We start from the raw sequence: 14,603 nt of genomic DNA, 5'->3' as shown, positions 1-14,603 counted from the left end.
GGTTTCTCGGAAAATCTGTTCTGTTACATATCATGTTTAATGTTTCTGCAAAATTTCAAAAAATTCCAATGCGTAATTAGTGAGAAAAGTGCGGACAGACGAACAGACAAGGATGCATTTACAGATCCACCCTCCTTTTGTAATGAGACCAATAATGATAACAATAGCAATAGTAATAATAATAATATTAGATTGGGGCAAAAACAATATCATTTTTTCATATATGTTACTTTTATATATGATTTCTGAATTAATTCATTATATATCCATGTTATACCTCATTTTGAAGCGCGTAATTCGTTAGAGTACTTACTATCTCTCTTCATTTTTTTTTGCAGGCTTTTCGACAGGATGGACAAAATTCAAATCTGCACGTTTTTTTTTTTGTTTTAGCACAAACTAGGCCGAAAAGCAGTCGGGAGAGCTCGTGAGGTAAATGATGCATTTGGCCCAGGAACCACTAACGAACGTGTGGCACAACAGTAGTTAAAGAAATTTCGCAATAGTGACGAGAGCCTCGAAGATGAAGACGGTCGTGGCCGGCTGACTGCGGTTGATAACGAACATTTTAAAGTCTTAATTAAAGCCGATCCTCACAAAACCACACACGAAGTTACTGTTGAACTCGAACCGTTCGTCATTTAAAGCAAACGGTGGAGTCAAATAGTTGGATAAATGGGGGACCACATGAATTGAACGAAAATAAATAAAACGTCGTTTTGAGATGTCTTCTACGCTACTTCTGCGCAACAAAAACGACCCATTTCTTGAGTGGATTGTGACATGTGATGAGAAATTGATACTCTGCGACAACCGACGACATTCGGCACAGTGGCTGGATGCCGGAGGATCTCCACAACACTTCCCGAAGTCGAAATTGCACCAAAAATATTTATTGTGACTGTTTGTTTTTTTGCGACCGGTCTCATCAATCACAGTTTCTTGAATCCGAGCGAAGAAGTACTGTCGACAATTTGAAGAAATGCACTAGAAACTTCAACGTATGTGCCCAAGATTGGTCCATATGAAGGGACCAATTCTCCTTCAGGACAACGTTCGCCCACATTTGACCCTGCAGATGCTGAATGAATTGGGCTTCGAGAGTCTACCTCAACCGCCATATTCACCAGACCTCTCTTCCACCGACTATCTCTTTTTCAAGCATCTCGACAACTCCCTATGCGAAAAATGCTTCAAACACCAAGATGATGCCGAATCGGCCTTCAATGACTTCATCGCTTCTAGAACTCCGGATTTTATACGTTAATAGGATAAATAAACTTGTTTCTCGTTGGCAAAAATGTGTCCATTCTACTGGTTCTTATTTCGATTAATAAAGTTTATTATGAAAGCAATTATGATCTTTTCAAGTTGAACACCAAAAAAACGACATAATTATTTGCACCAACCTAATAATACAATTAAGTTGTCGGTTTAATTCTGAGCTAAAAGGCGATCCTCTTGAAACGATTTCCCGTTTATTAATCGTACTCATAAAAATTCGAAGGCAACCATAGTTCACTTTTATAGTGTTTCTTTAAAAAATATATAATGCATGAGACAGAATAAAAGTTAAATTATATGTCGTATATATGGCGGCGAAAATCATTACTGTTTTATTTGTAGATCGGTTTTATCATTTGAATATATTATTGATTATATGAAAGTATTTTTTCCCGCACTTATTTTGTTTAAATGCTTCATTAAAAGAAATCCAAAATCCTTTTTGGTGAGGAAAAAAAAAGTGTTATATATTTTTTTAAACTACGCTTCATCTTTTCTATCTTCGATTACTGAAAATAAAATCTTTTACGACTGAGGCTACATTTTATTTTGTTCAAATCCAGAATACCCCTTTTTGGGAAACCGGATTTTCTCTACATTATAAGCCGATCATTTATCATATTCTGTCCTCTTGAAGAATCATTTAAATAGGAGGCTTCCGAATTACTGTTTTAAATGATAGATAACGTTATCAAATAATTTCAATTTAAAAATAAATCATATATTTTCTTAAATAGCTCATATTGTTAGTTTAAATCCATTACATGAACATTTTCTAATCCATAACTTCAGTTGATCCTGGATATGACCTTAAACAATTTCCAGTCGTGAGGCCTCAGCTTGTGGGCTTTGGAGATTGTGAGGCCACCCTTTAATTGCCATTGCTCCGAGGTTCCCTCTGAACCGGAATGGTAGTAATTATGGGTTAAATAGAAACTGACTTGAAAACAACAAATATATTCTATTAAAAATTTTTTCTTCAAAATCTTTGGATTCGGCATTAAATAACCTGAAAAGGGTTGATATGCCGTAAAACAAAAACAACCAACCAACATAAGTTCAGTTGTGTAATCTTTGTTTTCACATCTGAAACGTTTTACGTGTAGACATCTTGCATATTAATTTAGTCAACATCGAGGTAGGGCAATTACGAACTGATGTTTTGCTGAACACATCAAGGAACTTGCAAGAATTGGTCAAGAATTGGTCAACCAAGTGGAGAGCCGAGACAAGGCATAAATAATCCACTGTGTGGAAATCAACGTATAAAAAGATTAAAATGATGATCAAGTACACAACTTACACCGGGAAGAACATCCAAACCAGGAGCAATAATAAGCTGGAGGCCGTTTACCACGCTAATAACTTAGGACCACTGTGACAATTTACGTATTCAAGCCTGCTATTGTCTGCACAATTAGTGCAAGAAATTCTTTTACAAGATGCGCGGACAATATCACAATTAGCAAAGGCTCATATGGAATGACAAACATCATGACCACCCCAACATCAATACGCTCCCTGGTAACTTCCATATTCCTCTAAGCATATGAGTCGTGAAGCCTAACGACAAACATAGAGAGAAGAATATAGACATAAAGAAAGATCCTGAACATATTATGCAAAGGCCACGTGGCAATTGAGGAAGTGAAGAATAAACCTAGTCTATTAATCTGGTCGGATAAAGATCAAGTGACTACTGCGATGAAGAAAAATTAAGTGGTATGGCCAGGTCACACTATAATCAGGTTTCCCAAAGACAAGGGACTGAACAGGGAGGAGAAAAGTGAGAGTCATACAAAGAAAGAGGTGGAGGAATAACATTCGAGAGTATTATTTATCTCCTAAGAGGTTAGGCACAAGGTCAGATGTGGGTGCGAGGGAAGTGTTTCTGTGGAACGAACTGGATTCGAACCTGGCACACTCAAATGTTTAGTCCATGTCGTCAATTGCGTTGAAAGATAGAAAAGTTGGATGGTTGGAGAAGATTGTCTGCCATGTTATCTAACCGCCATCCAGTCTAATGAACTCAAAGCAAACGATTTGCATATTAAATTGCAATAGAAAAATGCAAGCATAAAAAGTAACATGGTTAAGCTTAAACATGAAAAAGTAAAGGAATAGTTGTTAAAACTGAAAAAGAAAAGAACAAGACATTCTAGTAAAAAAATATAATAAATTTATAACTTAGAATATTGCAGCATTAAGAATTGATTATATAATGTTAGAGATGGAATTAAAAAAAAATCTTTATGCTTCAATATTTTAAGTTATAAATTTATTATATTTTTTACTAGAATATGTTGTCCTTTTCTTTTCCAGTTTTAACAAATAGTCCTTTACTTTTCCATGTTTAAGCTTAACCATATTACTTTTCATGCTCGCGTTTTTCTATTGTAATCCATAATTTTTCAAGGCTTTCAATAAATTCACTTGTTCTTTGTTTAATTTCAATCTTATTTTTTTGGCCCCATAAACATAACATACACATATGTAATGACTATGTACGGCACTTGCCTGCTTTCAATGAAATCCCCCAATCATTCTCCCTTTCATTCTTTCATTATCTCTGTTTCACTTGTAACTTCTCTTTTCGCGAGAGCGGTAAATTGATAGCAACGGTAGTCGCTGAAGCGACGTGGTTGCTATGGAAATCAGTCATAAAAAAAACGTCGCTCACCTCCTTACGTTTTTTTTTTACGATTTTGAACACCAGTAAATTCATCATAACTTTTGTTTTACTGGGCGAAAATTGAAATTTCTTTTTGCAATATAGCTGAGACGTTAATCTATAAACTATAATAATTGTTTAAAATTTGGTAAAAAAAAAAATGAGTTAGCGGTGAAGCTGTAAAGCAGTTCTAAATGACTAAAATTGCCAATTAAATATATAATCAAACATGGTCGTGTTTGAATGATATATTAAATTGGTTTCAGTATTTTCAACCAGTCGTTTAGTATTTCGGGTATAGTGTTCCAAGAATAAGGCAACATTCCCAAAACAACTGTCACGTTGTTATTCAATCTGCTACCCAGCTTTAAGGCGTCGTTCACGTGATACCATTTCATATACTCAGATGATCAAGATATGAAATGTATGCGACCCGCTTTCAAACTTTACATATTGCAGTTTTATAGCGTTAGAAATGAGACATTTATTACCAAAGTGAGAATAACATTTATGAATAAAATATTTTATTTGAGAAATAAAGAACGCAGGAGCCAAAAACAGTGTTTGCGTAATTTGGTAAGGAGATTTGATGTCTTACTGTTAAAGTTGAGAAGCAATCCCTAAAAGGTCATATTCTTACAGATATTTTATATCAGAAATATGGAGAATGAGTGCCTCAGTTTTATATTAATACGCCATATGCCATTATTTAATCGCATTATACCTTGTTTTGTTATGGACCTTGTAAGGCGGAGGGAGTCTGCTTTGCTCCTAAAACATTTAAACTATGGCGATAAAATTTGGCACACAAACCAAAAAATTTGTATTCAAAATATGGTGCTGACATCAATGTTTTGGTTTGGCTCTACTTTCTAATTATTTTCTTGGCTACTGCTACTATGTCGCCTGTAATATCTTAACAGCAAAATCTGTCTAGTTTTAACTATTATAAAACGTTAGATTTTTTCCCCGAGTGCTTACAATTAAACATAACTTTCATAAACAAAATTTAAATCTAATGTCACAAATTCTTGTATAATTATGTACTTAAATAATACAATTCTTACTATTTAGTCCATAATTTCCAATCCTGTAAGGTGCTATCCATCGCCATCTTCAAATCTTATAAACACGTATATTCGACTGAGTGTTCATAAGCAGTGATACATTAATATAACAATGTGATTAGCAGAAATTCAAAGAGCACTTTCTTAAGTCATCTTCAATACATTTTTGTTTTTTTTATTTTTTCATGCTCTTCAAATGTTATCAAACAACGCATATGCTATTAAGTTAAAAATTATATTAATCATTATATTATTATTGAATTATGAATTTTTAATCGGGGATTGCACAATAAGAATAAACGTTGTTTTTATTGAACATTATCCATTTACTTTATAGAGTAGTAGAAGAATATTAATCTTATGGCGGGTAAAATTAATCCTTCGAACAGAACAGTTTCGCGCCATTTTTATGTTCCCGTACAAATACTGAAATAACTTTAAATATACTGAACCTTAGGTAGAAAATCCTTATTCTATTAGGTGAATTCTTCGGATTACTGTTCTGATATTGAGCGTCATTTTTCAAGGTTTCGGTCGATGTAACCCCCGACCCTTATCAGGTATATCTTGCGGAGCTCGGGAATGTTTCTGTCGGACTCGGTAATTTGGACGGAATTTTGAACGCAACCCCGTATTTACTTCACGGGGGTAGCGTGCTCTACTTCTGTCAGCTATGACTGGATAGAAACATTCCCAAGTTCGATAAGATATACCTGCAGAATTGCGGAGATTACATCATCCGAAACGTTATGAAATTGTGAAGATGAGAACAATATTCCGGAGAATCCAAACAATACGAATAATCAATCCTACTCACAAAAATGCAGAAACGTAATATCCTTATTCTAATTTTGGTAAAAATCCATTACATGATTTTGATTTTAAAAGTGTCTTCATTTTAAGAAGTTTTAAGAACAATTTAAAATTTAACGGATCTTGCACAATTAGAACCTGTGACTATGGATCAAAATCATGTGTGAATTTTAACATGGGGATCCGTGACCATATTATAAATTATAATACTCTTTAACATGCTTAAAAGAAAACGGAAATTTGAGGTTTATATCTAATATTTATTACCAAAAGTTCACAATATTTAGAGAAAACTGTATCTTCACAAAGGACTTCTAAATTTGCCCCCATTAATCGTAGCAGTTGTGTCTCCAAAATGCTACTAATGGGTTTATTAGTTTGGGAGTGAATCCTCTGCACACAACTATATAAACATATAAAAGTGCATAACTTTAATTCGATAGAAAATTACTTACACCAATCAGGACCAACAGAAAATCTGATCTTTAATAAGAAAACAGGAGTCCAAACAATTAACTCATTGTGATGATATATACATTGTGATAGGACATTAGTGTGCTCAATTCTTATAAATTTATCTACTTGCATATTTTTTCTTTCATGAATACGTATTTTTAAACTTTAATGATTTTGTATTAAACGAGACACCTGCCGTTGTCCGGGGGAAAAAGTTGTCCTTATATATTGAGTGAAGAAGTCATATGCCAACACCAAACACCAAACACTAAACGACTTGCATGCACTATATTCGAAGTTCGTGACTCGGATAGAACTGGATAAAGTACATTGCATGTTCTACTTGGACTCCACCGTATAAATCCCGACGTAATTATTTACAAAATTTTGTACGCCTAATCAATACACATTTCTAAGGCAAATTACAATTCGGTATTTTTTTTGTGAAGATGTTTCTATGTTACAGTCTATTTGTTCCATATAAAGACATATATACTATAATAATATATATTATATACCAATCTACATCAAGACATATATAATATAATAATACACATTTGTGAGCAAAAAAAAAAAAAAAAAATGGCCAAACAAATTTTATACATTTTATTGCACTAAAAGCTACATTGAACAAAGAACAATTGAACAAGGAAACTTAAACGAGACTAATAACACAAAACAAGACATTTACTTTAATAAATGCTTAATATGGAATCGCATTCCCTTTTGATTTCTTTATCAATTATTTTAGACTTTCTCTCAACCAAAGTGGAACACTGTGAAGAGGAGATGCTATTCCATCCGCTTTGCACATCTTCCCACAGTTTGTCATTGTTCGAAAAAGTTCTCCCATCCAATGCACGAGATATTATGGACCACATATTCTCGATTGGGTTTAAATTGAATTATCAGAAAACTATTTTTGTGACTTTAGTAGAGTGTACAGGGACATTATCATGTTGAAAAATAATGTTCTGAGATATTCCCAGTTTCTGGATACTTGGTAACAGTCCTGTTTCTAATATTCGAATGTATTCCTTTGCATTGATTGACTTCTCACATCTAATAAGTTCCCCAACTCCTGCTGCAGTAAAAGTTCCTCATACCATTATCTCTTCATTCCCGTGTTTAACTGTCGTTTTTATGCAACTTGGTGATAATCTTTCTCTAGTTCTTCGATTGCACCGTTCGGAAGCATCGGGAGCATCAATAACAAGACAAAATCTTGATTCATCTGATCAGAAAACATTTCTGAACCAATTTGTATCTTTCCTGTCATAATACGAGAAAAATCACTATCATTGATGTTCTTCTTAGATAAAAATGGCTTCTTTGCACACCTTTTAGAAGATATTCCAATTTCTTTCATTCGTCTAGATAGAAAGAGAATTTCCAGCCCCTGTTTTGAATTCTTTGCTATGGTAAACATAAGTTTTCTTTCAATCCTCCCAAAAAATTAAGTTAAGCCTGTGGTTGTCCTTCAAAGTGAATGCTCTAAGGCGACCAGATCCAGATTACCCTTTTACCAAACATGCGACTTCGAACCTTTGACTAATTCGCTTCACTACAGAAAGAGATGTTTTCACTTTTTCTTTTCTTAAAATATCAAAAATATGCTCGTAAGTCATTTTGGACAGCCTTAATCCTGCAATTCGGTTTTTTATATCCACGTCCAGATGCGGTCCTACCGTTTTTAGGATTAATTTTTCCAGTTATTATTATATGCTATAATAATAATGATCTGCAAAATAGAAATTTTCAGTTAAAATAAACAAAAAGTCATGGAAAAATATTGAAAAATCGATTTCTTCCTTCTTTCACTCTTGGCCGATTCATTTTGCTCATGAGTGTATATAATATACCAATCTATATCAAGACATATATAATAAAATAATATATATAATATAGTAATCTATATCGAGACATATATAATATAATAATATATTTCATATACCAATCTATATCAAGACATATATAATATAAAAATATATATAATAATCCAATCTATATCAAGACATATATAATATAATAATATATAATATAATCCAATCAATATCAAGACATATAGAATATAATGATATATATGGTATACCAATCTATATCAAGACATATATTAAATAATGATATATAATATACTGATCTATATTAAGATAAATATATATATATAAAATAATACAATATTTAATATACGAATCTATATCAAGACATATATAATATAATAATATATAATAATATATAATATGATAATATACACAATATACCAATCAATATCACACATATATAATATAATAATATATATATACAATATACCAATCTATATCAAGACATATATAAAATAATAATATATATATCATGCCAACCTATATCAAGACATATATAATATAATATACCAATCTATATCAAGACATAGATAATATAATAATATATATAATATATAAATCTATATAAAGAAATATATTATATAATAATATATATAATATACCAATCCATACTAAGACATATAATATATATATATATATATATATATATATATATATATACAACATACCAATCTATATCTAACATATATAATATAATAATATATATAACATACCAATCCATATCAAGAATTATATAATAGAATAATATATCTAATATATCAATCTATATCAAGACATAAATAAAAATATATTTAATATACCAATATATATCAAGTTATATGCAATATAATATGTTTAATATATCAATATATATCAAGACATATATAATATATGATATAGTTAAATATCAATTTATATCAAGAAATATATAATAATATACATAATATACCAATCTATAACAAACATATATCGTATAATATTATAATATATATACAATATACTAATCCATATCAAGATATATATATAATAATAACATATATAACATACCAATCTATATCAAGACATATATAATATAATAATATATATATACAATATACCAATGTATATCAATACCTATATAATATAATAATATATATCATAACCCAATCTATATCAAGACATATATAATATAATAATATATATAATATACCAATCTTGACTATGACATATATCTTCTCTATATAAATAAAATGAACTCATTTTTTCACGCGGATTTTGACCTTAATAGGATTAAAATCAAGATATTTCATGCAAATATAATATGCACAAACGGCAGAACAATATCTGAGGTGTGTTATAGGCTTATTATTTCTCAAATTCCTCGATAATCTTAGATTTCTATACTTTTTCTGCTGAGAAGTCACGGCCAAAATCGGTTAAGATCAATGGAAGTGGTAAAATATTTTCTCTCTAATAAATTCCTCCTCCCCCTGCCACCACTTAACACCGTTTGGGGATCGTTCACAAGGAACAGTTGAGAAGAGAACACCGGTTTGGCTTCGTAGTTCTTTCATGTGAAGTTATTTAAAATCACTAAACTAAGCTGCAGTGCTCTGTGGCGTAGTGGTTAGCGTGCTGGACAATTCACATTATATTTTCACGTTCGCGCCGACCTACCGTAGTGGTTTTTTTAATTTTTTTTTTCCTAAACAACTGGAATGGACTTTTCTTGGTGGCCGAACTGTTAACGTTGCAGATGTTTTTTTTTTTTCACACTTTATTTTCCTACTTTTACTCATGACTCCGGGTTTGATCCTTCCTACTTACCTACCATAACATTTTTTAACCCCCCCGTCCCGGAAACAAACACTCCGGCAACGCCGGGTACCCCCGCTAGTAATATAATAATATATATACAATATACCAATCTATATCAAGACATATATAATATAATAATACATATAACATACCAATGCATATCAAGCATATATAATATAATAATATTATAATATATCAGTCTGTATAATGACATACATAATATACTAATATATATAATATACCAATCTATATCAAGACATATATAATACAATAATATATATGATATACGAATATAATATATAATTATATACTAATTCTTTTTATATCACGTGTTTATTACGATTAAAACCGTAGACGACATCAGTCAAAGACAGTTTTCCTCTAAAGAACAGGGCTTATGTTATACAGTAGGTACAACACAAGAAAATATTCGTTATTTATTTTTCTGTCGATATTTCTATTTATCTATGTGTATCATCGATATATCTCTCGATCTATTTATCTATCTATTTCTGTATCTATCCAAATCGATCTATCTATCTAATATATATTATACATTAGAGAGATAAACAAGAGATGAATATGAAGAATGTTGATAAAATCTGTCAAAATATAATAAAATCATATCATAGACAAGTTTACCGAAAGCATCAGCTCTGCTGATGGAATTACGTGTATGTTACCACGTGATCAGGTTAGCTGGAAATCACATTGAGATTGAAATTTGAACGTCGAGTAGGGTCGTCCACCCTTCGCCGGGAAGGGAGCTGACGTGTCTTAGACTTGAAACCTAAAATTTACCACTCAAGCAAAGATATTCACTTTACATTCTTCTGCGATCGACACCTGGAAAGCGAATAAAAACTATATAAAAAACAATCAGCGTTCTTGGAAGTGAATGCAGATTTGTTCAAATAGGTTTCAGCCTCCCCCTCCCAAGAACAAGATGAATTCCAGGAGGACCAAGATCAATGACGTATGAAAATAAGGTATGTCGGAAAATACATGTATGACGCATACACACACACACACACCTGCATTTAAACGATCATAGCATTGGAAGATAAATAGACCGCAACAACATAACTTAAGGTTCAGATAGTGAATAAATACAATAGACATTTAGTGACACGTACACACATTCTGGTGAACCCTTCGTCACAAGTATATATCGCTGTATGGTGATATGGTTCACCATTATACAACACTTATATAGTCATTCAACACTTTAGTGAAGCTACAAGCTACATAAAGTAAAGTTAAGAATCGCAATAACTGTATCTAGCTTGGCTAAAACCTGGCATTCAATGATGTAAAATGACAAAAATGAAATTAGCTCACGGAACAACATACTACGGATTCTGATGAACTCAAAATAGGAAGTCATAGCACACATACATACACTAAGATGTGTTTTCTTAGCTCGTTGCTATTCCTCTGTGGAATTCACATGTCCTATTTGCAGATCAACGCATGTCAATGAAGTAAACCCAGAGTTGAAGCCTACCAACCGGAGTGGCCTGCATCTCATCACCACACAGCATTGACACTACAAATCTGAGACGGTAAAGCCGAGTGGAGATCCAAAAGGATATGAACTTCATCTCCTTCATGTACGTCAACCAATGACATAATGACCGATATTCCATGACCATGTCGAACCTCTAACAGCATTACAGGGAGAGAGAACGAGAACGAGTGTGTGAGAAAGAGAGAGAACGAGAAAGAGGATGTGAGAAAGAGAGAGAACGAGAAAGAGTGTGTGAGAAAGAGAAAGAACGAGAAAGAGTGTGTGAGAAAGAGAGAGAACGAGAAAGAGTGTGTGAGAGAGAACGAGAAAGAGTGTGTGAGAAAGAGAAAGAACGAGAAAAAGTGTGAGAGAGAGAGAACGAGAAAGAGTGTGTGAGAGAGAACGAGAAAGAGTATGTGTGTGTGTGTGTGAGAGAGAGAGAGAGAAAGAGAAAGAGAGAGAAAGCAAGAGACAGAAACCGAGACAGAAACTACATCTGTTGACCAGATGGCTATAAAGTATCCCATTTCTATTGTCATGGGACATACCTTTTCTGGGGCCCTCTTTCCTGACGTAGAACCACTCCGCGTTCGGTGAAACAAAAAAATGAAAAAACATGGGGTGACTAAAAGTTTCTATGGTCAAATGCGTTGAAAAACCGACGCAACCACATGCGAATGTAAAGAGGAGAATCTTACGACGCAAAACTGCCTTGTCTCTCATCCACTGTCAAACGAGTGCAGGTCGAAAATCTTTCAGTGTACAACAATAATAAATAAACTACGTAAAATGCAGAGAACTGTCGTATAACCACACGATACAATTACAAGCAAAACATCATTATTGTTTGATATTTACCTCTCTCCGACGACAATATGATATGAGACAAGGGTCGATAAATTAGATTTGAAGATCTGCTGCCTTAAAAGAACAGTCTGACCTGCAAAAATGCCTGAACAGCCTCGTCTTCATTCCCTGGTTCTGCACTTAACCCTGTCCTTATCAAGGTTAATACAAGTCGATATACTCGCTATTCGACATAAGATCATCTATTATTTAATATTGCTAGAATTTGGGAATTAATAAAAACGGATTTGACCTTACATCGTTCAATAAGTAAGAAGACTAGTCTTTCTTTTAGGGTATTTGCCCGAAAACGACTTCAACGTCTAGCATTTCAATGAATGTGTGCATAGGTCGAAAACATATCATTTTCTGTTTTTCATTATGAAATTTAAAACGTCCCGCGAAGTAAATGTAATTGTGTTTCATAAGTTGGAAATGTCCTAAATTTATGTTTATAAACATCAATGGATTTTTGTTGTTGTTGTTGTTGTTGTTGTTGAAATTCCATGGATGATATGCCAGAATAAATTTATAATCTCTTGGTATGTTAAGCATCGTATTGTTAAATCATTAGAAACAAATGGTTGGTGCTGAATGATCTTCCCACAGGTTCCAGATCGGATTGTTATGCGATACATCATCTGAAAACAAACAACGACCCCTACGACCCTTATTTAGAGGTACGATAGGAACATATTCTTTTCGAGGGGCGTTTACTGCATTGTTTGCACTTGTTCCTCAAGTGGAATAACAAGACGTGGAATGCTTTGCACCTAAATCATCAGAGTCCTCATTCTGACAATGCCTCTACAAACGTGGAGCTAATTCTGTGAAGAAAAAGCGGAGAATGTGGAAAAGAAGGGAAAACGATGCCTGGACTAGCAAAAAAAAGCGCTACACGCAGAGAGAATCTACATTGTTTTGATGTTTCGTTCTATTAATCTTACTTTTGTATCTATATATCTCTCTATTTTCTTCTCTCCCTACCTAACATATATAATATAATGTATATGTATACATATATTATTTGATGGATGACCACTTATCAAGGCCCATAGGCCACTTAAAGATAAAAGTTCAGTGTTATGTAGATGGTCAGACAAGATCAGACACGGTTGAACTTCGATAGGGCTGGATTAATTAACGATTCAATAGAAATGTATTTACATTAGACTTGAAGACGACCATATATATATATATATATATATATATATATATATATATATATATATATATATATAAGTTTAGTGGTTATATAAAAATTCTGAAAAAACAACATATAGACACATATATTCGAATTAAGAATTACATCTACCACAACACACTCACCGTACCAACGAATACGGCTGCCCCGTATACCTCTCGGAAAATCAATAAGGAGCAACCACGCTTTTTTGTTATATGGGACTACTGGCTTCTTCCATGGACAAATATTCTGCCTACCTGGATTTAAAACCCCGGAGGACATTGTAATTCTTCCGATAATGGACTATCAAGGTTGTATCAAATTCCCTTTTCCTATAATTATCTCCATATAATTATCAATCACCACTTAAAAAACTATTTTCAATATTTGTGCTGAAAAGCAAATAAGTGTCTATTCACATCTGAGCATTTTGCTAACTGCATTTTATTTCCTCTGATGATATGAGCCTTTATTGAAAATCCATGGATTAAGGAAATCAACATAACCCCTTCTATATATTCCTTTTGTCAAACAATAAATTCTTAATTCGAATATATGTGTCTATATGTTGTTTTTTTTTTTTAGAATTTAAATATAACCTCTAAACTTATATATTGCTTTGTGCTTAAATATTGAGCTTCTCCTTTTCGGCTAGGATCGCCCTGAAAGTATTACTTAAATTAATATCTATCAGGATCTTTCATCTGATTTATAATCAGTGTCTTATCTCGATTATGTATATATATATATGTGTGTGTGTGTGTGTGTGGTCATCTTCAAGTCATATGTGATTATATATATATATTTTTAATATATGAAAAGTGGTCGCTAATATACTCGCAAATAAATTGAATAATCAAATAATTAATGACTGCATTACTTTCAATGAGGGTATAGAAAATAAAGACACTCACAATTATATAGATATATCATAACACAAGATCTAAAATGAGGGCCATCAGCTTTATTTACTGAACAAGAATGACGAACACGATACTGCAGTTGACAATTTATGCTACGAATTGCTCACACAGCAGACATCCGCAAAACGGTAATAGATATATTTTCATCTATAAAAAAGCAACGTTTATTCATTTGCATATTATTATATCTT

General features: G+C 32.6%; 1 long non-coding RNA gene across 2 annotated transcripts in view; it reads left to right on the top strand.

Annotated features, from left to right (window-relative positions):
• LOC145276929 (uncharacterized) overlaps nt 1-14,603 on the top strand; it is a 317,751-nt gene that overhangs the window by 107,443 nt on the left and 195,705 nt on the right. Inside the window, exon 4 of one of the 2 annotated variants that reach the window (XR_013868053.1) lies at nt 339-1,355. The exons of the other annotated variant lie outside the window; for it this stretch is intronic. This is a non-coding gene — a long non-coding RNA (uncharacterized LOC145276929). Of the gene's footprint in view, nt 1-338; nt 1,356-14,603 lie in introns of those variants that run through there. 2 annotated transcript variants of the gene reach the window in all.

The sequence above is a fragment of the Euprymna scolopes genome, chromosome 5 (assembly GCF_053919585.1).
Source record: "Euprymna scolopes isolate OS-2025 chromosome 5, ASM5391958v1, whole genome shotgun sequence".
In the NCBI taxonomy this organism is placed as follows: Eukaryota; Metazoa; Mollusca; class Cephalopoda; order Sepiida; family Sepiolidae; genus Euprymna; species Euprymna scolopes.
This window is presented reverse-complemented; position numbering and strand designations above follow the sequence as displayed.